Source organism: Leuciscus leuciscus (assembly GCF_965113295.1).
Source record: "Leuciscus leuciscus genome assembly, chromosome: 1".
NCBI lineage: Eukaryota > Metazoa > Chordata > Actinopteri > Cypriniformes > Leuciscidae > Leuciscus > Leuciscus leuciscus.
Genome location: NC_138725.1, coordinates 29,570,045 through 29,582,141, shown reverse-complemented (window position 1 = coordinate 29,582,141; position 12,097 = coordinate 29,570,045). Strand labels below are relative to the sequence as shown.

General features: G+C 37.1%; 1 long non-coding RNA gene across 1 annotated transcript; it reads right to left on the bottom strand.

Annotated features, from left to right (window-relative positions):
* Positions 1-5,963: 5,963 nt before the first annotated feature.
* On the bottom strand, positions 5,964-8,083 carry LOC309503949. The gene is made up of 2 exons (XR_014207950.1): positions 7,999-8,083; positions 5,964-7,089 (listed from the first exon to the last, which is right to left on the bottom strand). It is a non-coding gene; the product is annotated as an uncharacterized lncRNA (long non-coding RNA).
* Between the last annotated feature and the right edge of the window lie 4,014 nt (positions 8,084-12,097).

The window sequence follows — 12,097 nt, the reverse complement described above, 5'->3', positions numbered from 1 at the left end:
TGCAAGTAAATGCGCTAGAAAATCTGCGCTCATTCACGGACGGAGAAAGCGCAGACGCCCGCATGATTTCATCTGACGGTAACTTACATAAGCATATTATAATCCATCTGTTCCATGGGAGCAGAACGAACGAGCATTTATTGACGTTTTAAATTTGAAAACCCCAAAAAGCAACGAAATTGTCAGACATCCATTAGTGCATGTTAACGGAGGAAAACAACTAAAATACAGCGCTGGTTGTTCTCTCGAACGATAACGACGGAATCCAAAGACGTGGGCTTTGTAACGTTACCCAAGTATTAAATTGTATGAAATAATAATCCCGAAAAAAAGCACAAACACTGCAGAGATGGCAAGTTCAGCAGCTAACATTGCTGAGGTGAAGTGACGGCTAGTAACAGCAGACAAACGGCTAGTAACAGCAGACAAACGGCTAGCACTGACAGCGGCAATCCATCTGTCACTCAAGTGGCTTGGCCACACCCTTAAATTTAAATATTAATCAACTAGTTATACAATTATAAACGAGTTATAAAATAATTCACCCCCCTCACAGTTGTTATGAAGGGCAAAATTAGCTGTATAGACCAAATCCACATACAGACACCAGGCTTTAAACACGTTTTTTTCTGCTGTAAAATTTGGCATTTTAACATGGGGGAGATACAGATTTGACTCACTTCTGACAACAGCCTCAAGCGGCCAGTCAACGAATTGCAGTTTAACTCACTTCCGTGTTGGTTTCAAGAGAGAGACGGGGAGGTTGCCGCTTGGTCTCTCCTCCTAAAACGGTCTGATGTATTACCAAAGAGTATAGAAGTAACAAGAGGCGAAACTAAATAGAACGTTCCATTGCAACAAACTCCCCCATGCGCAGAGCTGCAGCTCCGCCATCTTGGACTGAACGCAACACAGCTGTCATAGGATTAAACGATACCGGTTCAAATTCAAAAGCCAGGGTTCGAATTACGTGGGAGCGTGGGAGCTGAGCTCCCATAGAGAGAGGATGAGCTCCCATGAAAGCAGTAAAATCATACACCTGTGGGGGTCTCTAAAAATCATCAGCACCATTATTTTAAATTACAAATAAAGCACTTTTTCCTTCGGACTACTGTAGCGTGACTTAAAAGATAGGACAAGATGCCAAACACATGGATCTCACGGGATCTCGGATCGTCATCACACTACATCCTTATGCTTAAATCAAGTGATCAAAGTGCTCGTTGCCGCTGCGATCATAGCGCGGATACTGTGTTTGTTTGTGGCTCGCGCACAGTCTTCACTCGCTTCAATCCGTTGTGGAGACTCTCTATTCGTTCCAGTGAAATTACAAAACAAAATGCACACAAACGTGTCTCTGCCTGATATACAACCACTGATAAACATAATCGGATTTGATAAAAAGAAAAAAAAAAAACTATACGAGTACGGATTCGAACCCAGAACCTCTGACACGCTTGGCAAAAGTTCTACCACTGGACCACTTAAATACTCGTTTAAACTTGTCGGATCTATTTATTTACTCACGTGAAAATTCTACAACTCACAACATCTTAGACCTCATTAAAGCTGCCGTCGGCAAGTCTGGCAATTTTGAATGTTTACAACTCTCATGCCCCTCCCCACTACCAGCGAGCACCCTCCCATCGAGGTCGTGCTCGTCAGTGCGTCACTGTGCGTGTGTACCTGATTTTCTGTGAACGCGTCCGTCTCTTCAGCATCTATCAACACCATGGACTCGGAGGTAGGCTGCCCTGGCTAATCTATCCATAGATAGCAATAACCGAGGAATTGGAAGCTTGTTAGTAGATTTTCTCTCCGCCATCACGCTTCATGCAATCTCCAGGCGAACTTCAGGTGTGGCGTGTGCATGTGATATTAACGTGCGCGAGTGAGGGGGGATCTGTGGCGTGTGCACGACCTGTGATTGACAGTCAGATCTCACACCCCCCTGCGCTGATTGGACCTGATGAAGCGGGAGCGCTGGATTTTTGCAAAACAAATAACACGCTCCAGGTGGAGTTAGAAGCTCGGGTTTTTTCTAAAACCACCTTATTTATGTTGTTCTGTCGGATTATAGTGTCGATTACACTGAATATGATCAAAAAAATGTTGCCGACGGCAGCTTTAAACGACAAATTAGACCAAATGTACTATTTAAATTTAATTGTGTTACCAACGCTTTTTTTTTCATTAAATTTTTATTATATTTACAAATTTTTATATTTTTATATTACATTATTAAGCTACGCCGCGCCTGCTCATAGGCTACTCTTTTTTTTTTTTTTTTTAAGAGACCCCCACAAAGATGAAATCATAATTCGAACCCTGTCAAAAGCGGTTAAATGAACTAAAAAGTAGTTTCTAGTTTTTAATATCTCTAGAGCAGACATCCCATGTCTCCCGGAAGATCCGGGAGTCTCCCGCATATTGATAGCGGCTCCCTGATGCCCGGAAATTAGCTAAAATCACCCGGAATCTAGAGCGAGCGAGCAAGAGCGCGCAGCTCCAAACCGTGTAACGTTAGAGCACACGGCAGAAAGGGTGAGGGAGCGAGATATCAACATATCAACCTAAAATATGGAACACAACTTGTTCAGATTTTTTGCTTTCATTTTCTTGCAGTTCTAAAGTAAAATATATTTTGTAATATATATATTTTATATAAAATATAAATAATTATATTTTTAAATTTGTACATTTTAATAAACTCAAACTTATATAACTTTTTTCTGTTTCACTTTCATAATTTATTTCACTTCAACAATAATCTGACAAATTAAAACAAGACCAACCATAGGTCTAAATTCCAAAGCATTCTTGAATTAACGTTAACGTTACAACCATTTAAGTTTGGATAGTGATTTTCATGTTTATGCGAAAAAAAGGTGACAGTTAAAGGGTTAATTTAGTAGGGCTGTACTGTCCTAGTCGATTAGTCGATTAATTGGTCGATACGTTCTGGTTCGACCAAAATTCTGATTGGTCGATTTTTTGCCGCGTTCATTTCATCAGTTTTGCCGTGTTTATTTCATCAGTTTTGCCGCGCTGAGGCGCGCTCATTTCATCAGGTGGAAAGCACTAACTGCTAATGGGGGTGTTTTCAGAGTACCCTTGTTTCACTGTAACAGTCTGTCTTCAGAACACCCCCCTTGTTTTCACCTTTTTTGGATTAGCCCAACCCAAGAGAAAGCGATTACTAGAAGGTTTGATGCTGAATATTATTTATTTAATTGTGAGAGCGTTTAATAGTCAGGCCTCTTCTAACATCATTTTGTTAAAATTGATAACAGGAAAAAAGTCGAATGCAAAGTTTGCAAGCAACAGTTTTCCACAGCTCGACGACAAAAATGACATATCATCTTGGTAAGCTCACTTGTCTGCGTTAGCTTGCCCTGTCTGTTTTGAGTAGGCTATATGAACATATCAGAATTTGCATATTTCAATGTTTTAGTGACTTTTTTATTTTTTATTTGGAGCCTAATGCGCAATTGCGCTGTGCTGTTGGTTGTGTTAGTTTTGAGCCTAGGATGCTTTATTTTTCAGTTATGCACTTTATTTCGTTTCTGCTCTTGATCTGGTTTGTTTAATAAATATTCTTTTTTTATTAAAGTGGACGTGCCTTTTGTGTTTATTAAGAGTAAAAGCTTTAAGTTAATAGTCTATTCGTGTCTCAGCTGCGAAGCTGAGCTCATGTTCAGCCTCACTCGGTGCCAGGACAGGGACATTCTAAAACGCTTAACATGAAAAAGGCTTAACGTGGCTTACTGTACTAATACAGTGATATTAAAAGACCAAACTCAGCACACGTCATATTTATAAACCATACTATGTATAACAAATCAGATGAGCCCAGAATATGAACGCAACGCGTTTAATTACACGTTAAGCGTTTTCCTCCCATAGAAACCCGTTATAAGAAAAGGCTTAACGTGGCTTACTGTACTAAGACAGTGATATTACATGACCAAACTCAGTACACGTCATATTTAGAAACCATACTATGTATAAAAAATCAGATGAGCCCAGAATATGAACGCAACGCGTTTAATTACACGTTAAGCGTTTTCCTCCCATAGAAAACCGTTATAAGAAAAGGCTTAACGTGGCTTACTGTACTAAGACAGTGATATTACATGACCAAAATCAGTACACGTCATATTTAGAAACCATACTATGTATAAAAAATCAGATGAGCCCAGAATATGAACGCAACGCGTTTAATTACACGTTAAGCGTTTTCCTCCCATAGAAAACCGTTATAAGAAAAGGCTTAACGTGGCTTACTGTACTAAGACAGTGATATTAAAAGACCAAACTCAGCACACGTCATATTTATAAACCATACTATGTATAAAAAATAAGATAAGCCCAGAAATTGAACGCAACGCGTTTAATTACACATTAAGCATTTTTCTCCCATAGAAAACCATCAAAAACGCTTAATGTGTAATTAAACGCGTTGCGTTCATATTCTGGGCTCATCTGATTTTTTATACATAGTATGGTTTATAAATATGACGTGTACTGATTTTGGTCATGTAATATCACTGTATTAGTACAGTAAGCCACGTTAAGCCTTTTCTTATAACGGTTTTCTATGGGAGGAAAACGCTTAACGTGTAATCAAACGCGTTGCGTTCATATTCTGGGCTCATCTGATTTTTTATACATAGTATGGTTTATAAATATGATGTGTGCAGAGTTTGGTCATGTAATATCACTGTCTTAGTACAGTAAGCCACGTTAAGCCTTTTCTTATAACGGTTTTCTATGGGAGGAAAACGCTTAACGTGTACAGTAAGCCACGTTAAGCGTTTTTCACGTTAAGCGTTTTAGAATGTCCCCGAGGAGATGCACGGTGAAATGATAGTGTCTGACAGTTATAACTTATTATAACATATGACAAAAATAATTGTCTAAATTATGTTGCATATTCCTCAACAGTTCTTGTGATGATATCACTAGTTGACAACATAGTACTATTTTCGGAAATCATAAGCTATGATATTGCGCAGGTGCACGTGATGCAACGCTGTCAGAGCCGACAGACTCGAGTGTCAGATTCATTTCAGAGCAAAATAATTAGGTCAAAAACGATTTAATATACTGCAAATAGCCTACTAGTTTTTTATGTTTATTTATAATTCATTTAGGCGGACAACAAGGCTACCAAGCACTGCGCACAGTGCGCATCTAATTAATTTAACGTTTTTTTTTTTCTACCGTCATTTTTAGTCGATTTTAGTCGATTTTTAGTCGAAAATTTCAGGACTTCAGTCGACCAAGATTTTCTTTGGTTGAGTACAGCCAGAGGTGGGTAGTAACGAAGTACATTTACTTCGTTACATTTACTTGAGTATTTTTTTGGAAAAATTGTACTTTTAAGAGTAGATTTGAATGTGGGTACTTATTACTTTTACTCGAGTACATTTCTAATGAAAAAACTGTACTTTTACTTCGTTACGTTGGGTGACGTCCTTCTCGTTACTTTATTTTAATGCAATGTGGTTAAATGCGTAGTTTATTCCAAGCGCGCTGTATCTTTTTTTCTGGGCTTGAGCGATGCTCAATTCACAAATGAATCACTCTTTTGAGTCGATTCTGTTCAAAGACTTCATCAAACAATCCCAGCTAACACAAATACGTGACTGTTACGTAACTGCAACGTAATCTGGTGACCAAACTTTCGTCGTGGCGACGTAATTAGTTACGTCGTGGCAACCGGAAAAGTGAAATTCCCAGATACGTTGCTACAACGTAACTTTGTAACGTTGTCAGCAGGTAACGGCGACGTCGTGGCAACGTTGTGGATCGACAGTCGTGTATTGGTAACCAGTTGGTCATTTTAGTTTTTAATAATATGGGCGGACATGCAGTGGTCTAATTTAACTTGTCCTCATTGGCCCAAAACTATTTTAGAGACTTTTTCAACGACATATGAACGATATACAGACTCAGAATTTGGTTGATTTAGTTCATTTACTATAGAACAAAGCACAAACAGCAAAAACAGTTTGCAAACAGGTTATACATTTAAATGAACAAGATTTTCCTCAAAAGCTTGAACATCAAACTACTCCTACACGTCTTCATTTTGGTGGCCCTAATAACAAAGCAAGAATAAGAAAAGAAAAATGCAAGAAAAAAGAACAGTTGAGTGTTTTTCCATTTAACATTTAAATATAAAAAGCAATTAGCACTGAAAGATAGAATCTGTATAAGCAGACAGTTTTGTTTAAAAATCACTTGTATATTTTTCTAAACATTGTCACAAAGTTATGTTGTGGCAAGTGCATTATTTCCTTTTAAAATAATTTGAAAACTTAATGACATGTATCACTATATTCTATAAAACCTTAGTTTGAAATCATTTTTTTTTGTACATTTAATAATACATATTTTGTTTTTCTTCTTCTGAAGTCATAATTACAATGTCCCTTTCTTTTTTTTTAACTAGGAAACTAGGCCTATTTATGATTATTCCTGAAGGCAGCATTAAACTCCTAAAATGTCAGGTGGTGGTGCAACTGTCCGAACAAATAAACAGATTAAGAAAACAATTTAAAATGGTGTCTTAATAATAACAAAAAAAACTATGCCATCATTTTAGGTTTGAAGCCTTTCATATAATTGTTTTTTATACATATCAGTAGTTTTAAAGCTGTTGAGATAATTGAGAAACTTTTGTCCAGCCATTTGTATATTCTCAAATGTTATTATGAATTTACAAGGTAATAACAGTAAAGATGATAATGCATCATCCAGAGGAGCCTAACTGATCTCTTTGGCAGAGTGAAAAAGTTTGTGGAGCTCTCTCAAATACTGATAAAAACTGCTAATTTCAAGTATGGGTAGGTTGGTGGTACACTTTCCATGTCAGGTGGTACAACTACAATACATAATATTTTTGCTGTACCACCTGACATAAAAACTTAAATTAGTTTAAACACTTTAAAATATAATTTAACATCTGAAAATTGTTTAAACACATTGTCTTCAAGAGTGTTGATGTCATTGAAGCCTTCCCAAGTGAGGCTGGATCCGAACTGGAGCTGCTGTAATCTCTAGTAAAATATGCTGAGCATCCTGAGATAGAAACAAGGAGACAACAGGAGAAAGATTAGCATTGCTGCTGTTCATATTATTTCAGGCAAAAGATGGTCATGTGCACTTTTTACTATTTCATCACGTATAGTGCAAGATTATGAGATGTGTTAATTGAATGCTTGGCTAAAGAGATGTGTCTTTAATCTAGATTTAAATTAGGATAGTGTTTCTGGGCCCCAAACATTATCAGGAAGGTTATTCTAGAGTTATTCCCTTACATTCTATTGAATTAATAGGAAATCATCTGATTTTAAAAAGAACACAAGGCCTAACGAGTCAGCATTTTAATATTTGAATACTATACATTCTTACAATGCAAACGTCCTAAACATTTCTGAGTATTATCAATGTTGAAAACAGTTGTGCTGATTAATCTTTTTGTGTAAACCAATGTAAAAGTTTAATCCATTTTCTTTTTTCTCTCTCCAGGATTCATTGTTAAATAGACCCAACATATACACTACTGTTCAAAAGTTTGGGTTCAATAGAGTAAAAAAAAAAAAAAAAATCATATTTTATTCAGCAAGGATGCATTAAATTGACCAGAAGAGAGAGTAAAGATTTCTGTTTCAAATAAATGATGCTTTTTTTTCTTTCATTCATCAAATAACCCTGAAAAACACAAAAATATGAAGCAGCACTGCTGTTTTCAACACTGATAATAATCTTAAATGTTTCATCTATGGTTTTAGTTTTACTTATTCACTTATTCATGTTGCTCATACAGTGTCACTTAAGTTTGGATGTCAAAACTTTCTTAAAATAAATTAAACAAATAAATGTAAATGTAAATATGAGAATTTAAAATAACAGATGCATGGTGATATACAGTAGGTGACAAAATATTGTGAGAAAATGGATATGAAGTTATTTAATGAGCTTCCTCACTTCACCTGTTTCCAGCTTCTCTGGCAGCAGCTTTCTTCAGAAATATTGAAGTCGTGGAGCTTCCCCTGTTGTAGAAGGATTATTTTGTTGCTCCTGAAATCACAGAACTAGTTTTATCAATTTGTGTTTACCATTGAGCTAAGTTTCAGCCAATTTCCACACTCCATGTAACGTTAAGTGACGTCATCGAGTACGTTTATGTTAAAAACGTTTATGTTAAATAAATTAGCTCACTTCCAAACTAACTTATTTTTTACAAAACTATCAAAACCTCTTATCTACCCATAAAATGTGATTAAAATCCTAAACTTTCATATCAAAAGCTCAAGCTATGAAGATAGCATAACGTTATCTCTTCTGAAAACGGTTGAGATGCTAACGGACTTTTTCCGAAGACACTAAACCATTTCTATAAAGCAAATATTCAACAGAAGCGTGTCACTTACAAGTACGAGAAGTGTCAAGAACAGTTGTGTGTATTATTTGTGTGATTTTAGAGACTAAACTCACCTGAAAGCAGTGAAAACAACAGCGAGAGACGGAGTTCTGCCGCTTTGTCAGTTGCAGTCAGTGGGGCGGTCGGTGACGCGCCGTTTCCATGGCAACTCATCTCCGCTCCAGTGTTTGAGGGCGACTCGAAGGTTCACGCGCACGCCCATTAAAACGTCAAAGCCACGCAACATTTATAACATCTAGAATTATAACCTTACTTGAATAGAATGAACGTATTTCAAACGTACAGAATACTAAACAAACAATTTAAACAAATAAAATATTTCATAGAAATGCAGTCTGATAAGATGGTAATGAAATTACGGGCCCGTGACGTTGCAGTTCCGTTGCCAGTAAGTCATGAAATTACCAAGTTATTACGAATAGAGTACGTATCTGGAACGTAGTTGGTTATCTTATAACCTTAGGAGGACGTACTGACGACGTTGTGGGTTGGTAATATGATGGTAATGAAATTACGGTCCTGTTACGTTGCAGTTCCGTTGCCAGTAAGTCATGAAATTACCAAGTTATTACGAATAGAGTACGTATCTGGAACGTAGTTGGTTATCTTATAACGTTAGGACGACGTACTGACGACGTTGTGGTTTGGTAATATGATGGTAATGAAATTCCGAGCATACGACGTTGTAGTTACGTTGTCAGTTGGTAAGTCATGAAATTACCAAAAAGTACGAATAAATTACGTAACTGCGACGTCGTGTGTTAGCTGGGAAGTTGGCAGATCTGTCTAAATCGGTTCGCGAATCAGTTTGAATGATTCAGTTCCTGATTCTGTTCAGTTCCTGCACGCACTGAATCGTCTGAAGCGATTGCAATTCACACTCGACTCGGAGTCGTAACAGGAAGATTTAAGGACATCAAGAGCGTTGGATGAAGTGGCCGTGGACCTACAGTACAGTCAAGTGAAAGCAAATCTTCAAATGCATCATATATTTGCCAGCGATGAAGATCTTTATTAGTTGAACATCTTCGTAAGCTGTCTGTGAATGAATGATTCCACAGGACGATACATTCGATTTCATTTAACTCAGGTAATACATTTTACAACCAAACAGATTATTATGCCATGATAGCACTACTAGAAAGGATGACATTACCCGTTTTTTGGACATAATACATTAATTTCTACATTAAATAAGCTACCATTGTTCACAGTTTATGAACACCCGCCATCCCGCGGTAGTGTGTGTGTATTGTTGCGCAGTGGCGAACGAACTCGACTTGAAAACGAATGCCTTTTCCTGCCGTACACACAGTTAACCAGTTTAAACATGCTTGCAGAAATATACATTATTTGATTATATTTTGGAGAACAGACAGAAAAAGATCGGTCGATGTACTTGTGTTTGTTTTTTTGTGTTCAGATGTTCAGTAGCAGTCATGAGCGCGAGCACATGTGAAGAGTTTTAACTCTTTCTTCTCTGTGTCAATTACATGCCTTTGAATGCAACACTCTGCAGATTCACTTTATTTCGACATTGTCTAATAATCCAAATGTAGTTGTATAAGTTACTATTATACAAACCAAAGGACAGGCAATGATTTTCGGGCTACAGATGGCAGAAATAATGTTTTTTGTTGCAAAGAGAGCCAATCTACTTATGAAAATAATAGTCATTTAAATAAAAAAAATCTAAATAATATTATTTTATATATATATGACGACTTCAGATGCAAAAGCCTCTAAGTACCATCTGAAATGTTCTTCTTAAAGAGCATTTTTATCAAGTTTGTATGTTTATGTTCAGTTATTTCACTTAAATGGCAATGAAAAGTACCTATTAATTGTCATTAAAGTGAAATTACTGAACTTAAATATACAAGCTTGATAAAAATGCTTGTTTTAGAAGAAAGTTTCAGATGGCACTCAGAGGCTTTTGCATATATATATATATGAAATATAAATGAATATATATATATATATATATATATATATATAAAATAGAGGCCTATATGATCCGAAGTAAGTTACTCGCTACTTGAGTAGTTTTTTCATTGGATACTTTTTTACTCTTACTCAAGTAACTATTAAGATTATTACTTTTACTTTTACTTTGAGTAAATATTTCTATAAGTACTTGTACTTTTACTTGAGTACAGTTTTTGGGTACTCTACCCACCTCTGAGTACAGCCCTATAATTTAGTGATAACAATGAATTAATAAAGCGGTCATTTGCCAGGTTAGGTGTTCATATATCTCTGAAAGTATGCGATTTAAAAAGCCCATTTCGAGTCTTGACAATTTCGACCAAATACATAACATTAGCAAACTGTTACTGCGGTTATGGGATAGCTTACATTAACGTTACAGCACCTATTATTGTTGACGTTATCTCACTTTAAAGTTAATAAAACCTTTTCTACTTTACCTCTCTGGATCTTTGGGGAATCTATGAAATGCTAGTTGATTGGTTGTACACTGGTAGTTGTTGCAGTTGATAGCAGAACACTGTTTTTCTCTTTGTTTCCAATTATTTCCAGACATAATGTTAATGCTGTACAGTAGTTGTGCTAACGGTAAAGCCGTTGGTTCAGTCCAAAATGGCGGCCGCGCTACCGAAGCGCCACCTAGTGGCTGTTGTCAAAACTGCAACGGAGTTTCGCCTCTTGTTACTTCTATACTCTTTGGTATTACTGGTTATAAGAAGCCTCTCCCTCAGAAATACACAACGGGCTCTGATTGGTCAGCTTGGCCCAGTGTGTTGTGATTCGCTTACCGCCTAGTTCACGCTGTCCGGAAACGTCACGTTACCAGTTGCATGTGCTTCAGTGTATTGTAAACAAAAGCGTCAATATTGCCTTATCAATTTCATCTCGAATCAGACTTAGAGAATATCAGTGGAGAGGAATCGAGTAGAACTTGTGCACGAACGGCTGTTACAGGACATTTCAGAAAGGTATGTTTTTTTTTTCTGTAGTCTCATACTTTTTCTATACGCGGTTATTTAATGCTACTGATTTTTATGTTAAAACACGCAGAAATATCCATGCATTTCATGCAATCGTTCTACCTCATAATATTACAATCCTCGAAGGAATTATTTGATCAGCACTCACACACACACTCTCTTTCTCGCACACACACACAGTCACACACACACACTCCACAAAACTAATGTAGCCATATCTGTCGTCAGAACCATGAGCACATTACGAGACTAACCGTGGTTTTACCACAGTAAAGAAAATGTTTAACACCATCATTCAACGATCGCTGGTGGGATTAAAATTAAGTTTGTATGTGTTTGAAACAGCCTTGCTACAACATAAATAAAACGATATAGGGATGACAAACTATGGAGTGAAAACAGTCTCAAAACCTTCCACAAATGCACGCGAGAGATCTACATGTGCGCGCAGCAATCCACAAATGCACAGAGAGATCCACACACGCAAAGCAATCCACAAATGCACACGAGAGATCCACACACGCAAAGCAATCCACAAATGCACACCAGAGATCCACACACGCAAAGCAATCCACAAATGCACGCCAGAGATCCACACAAATCAATCCACAAATGCACGCAAGAGATTCTTTCTCACACACACACAGCGATCCACGAATGCACGCAAGAATGA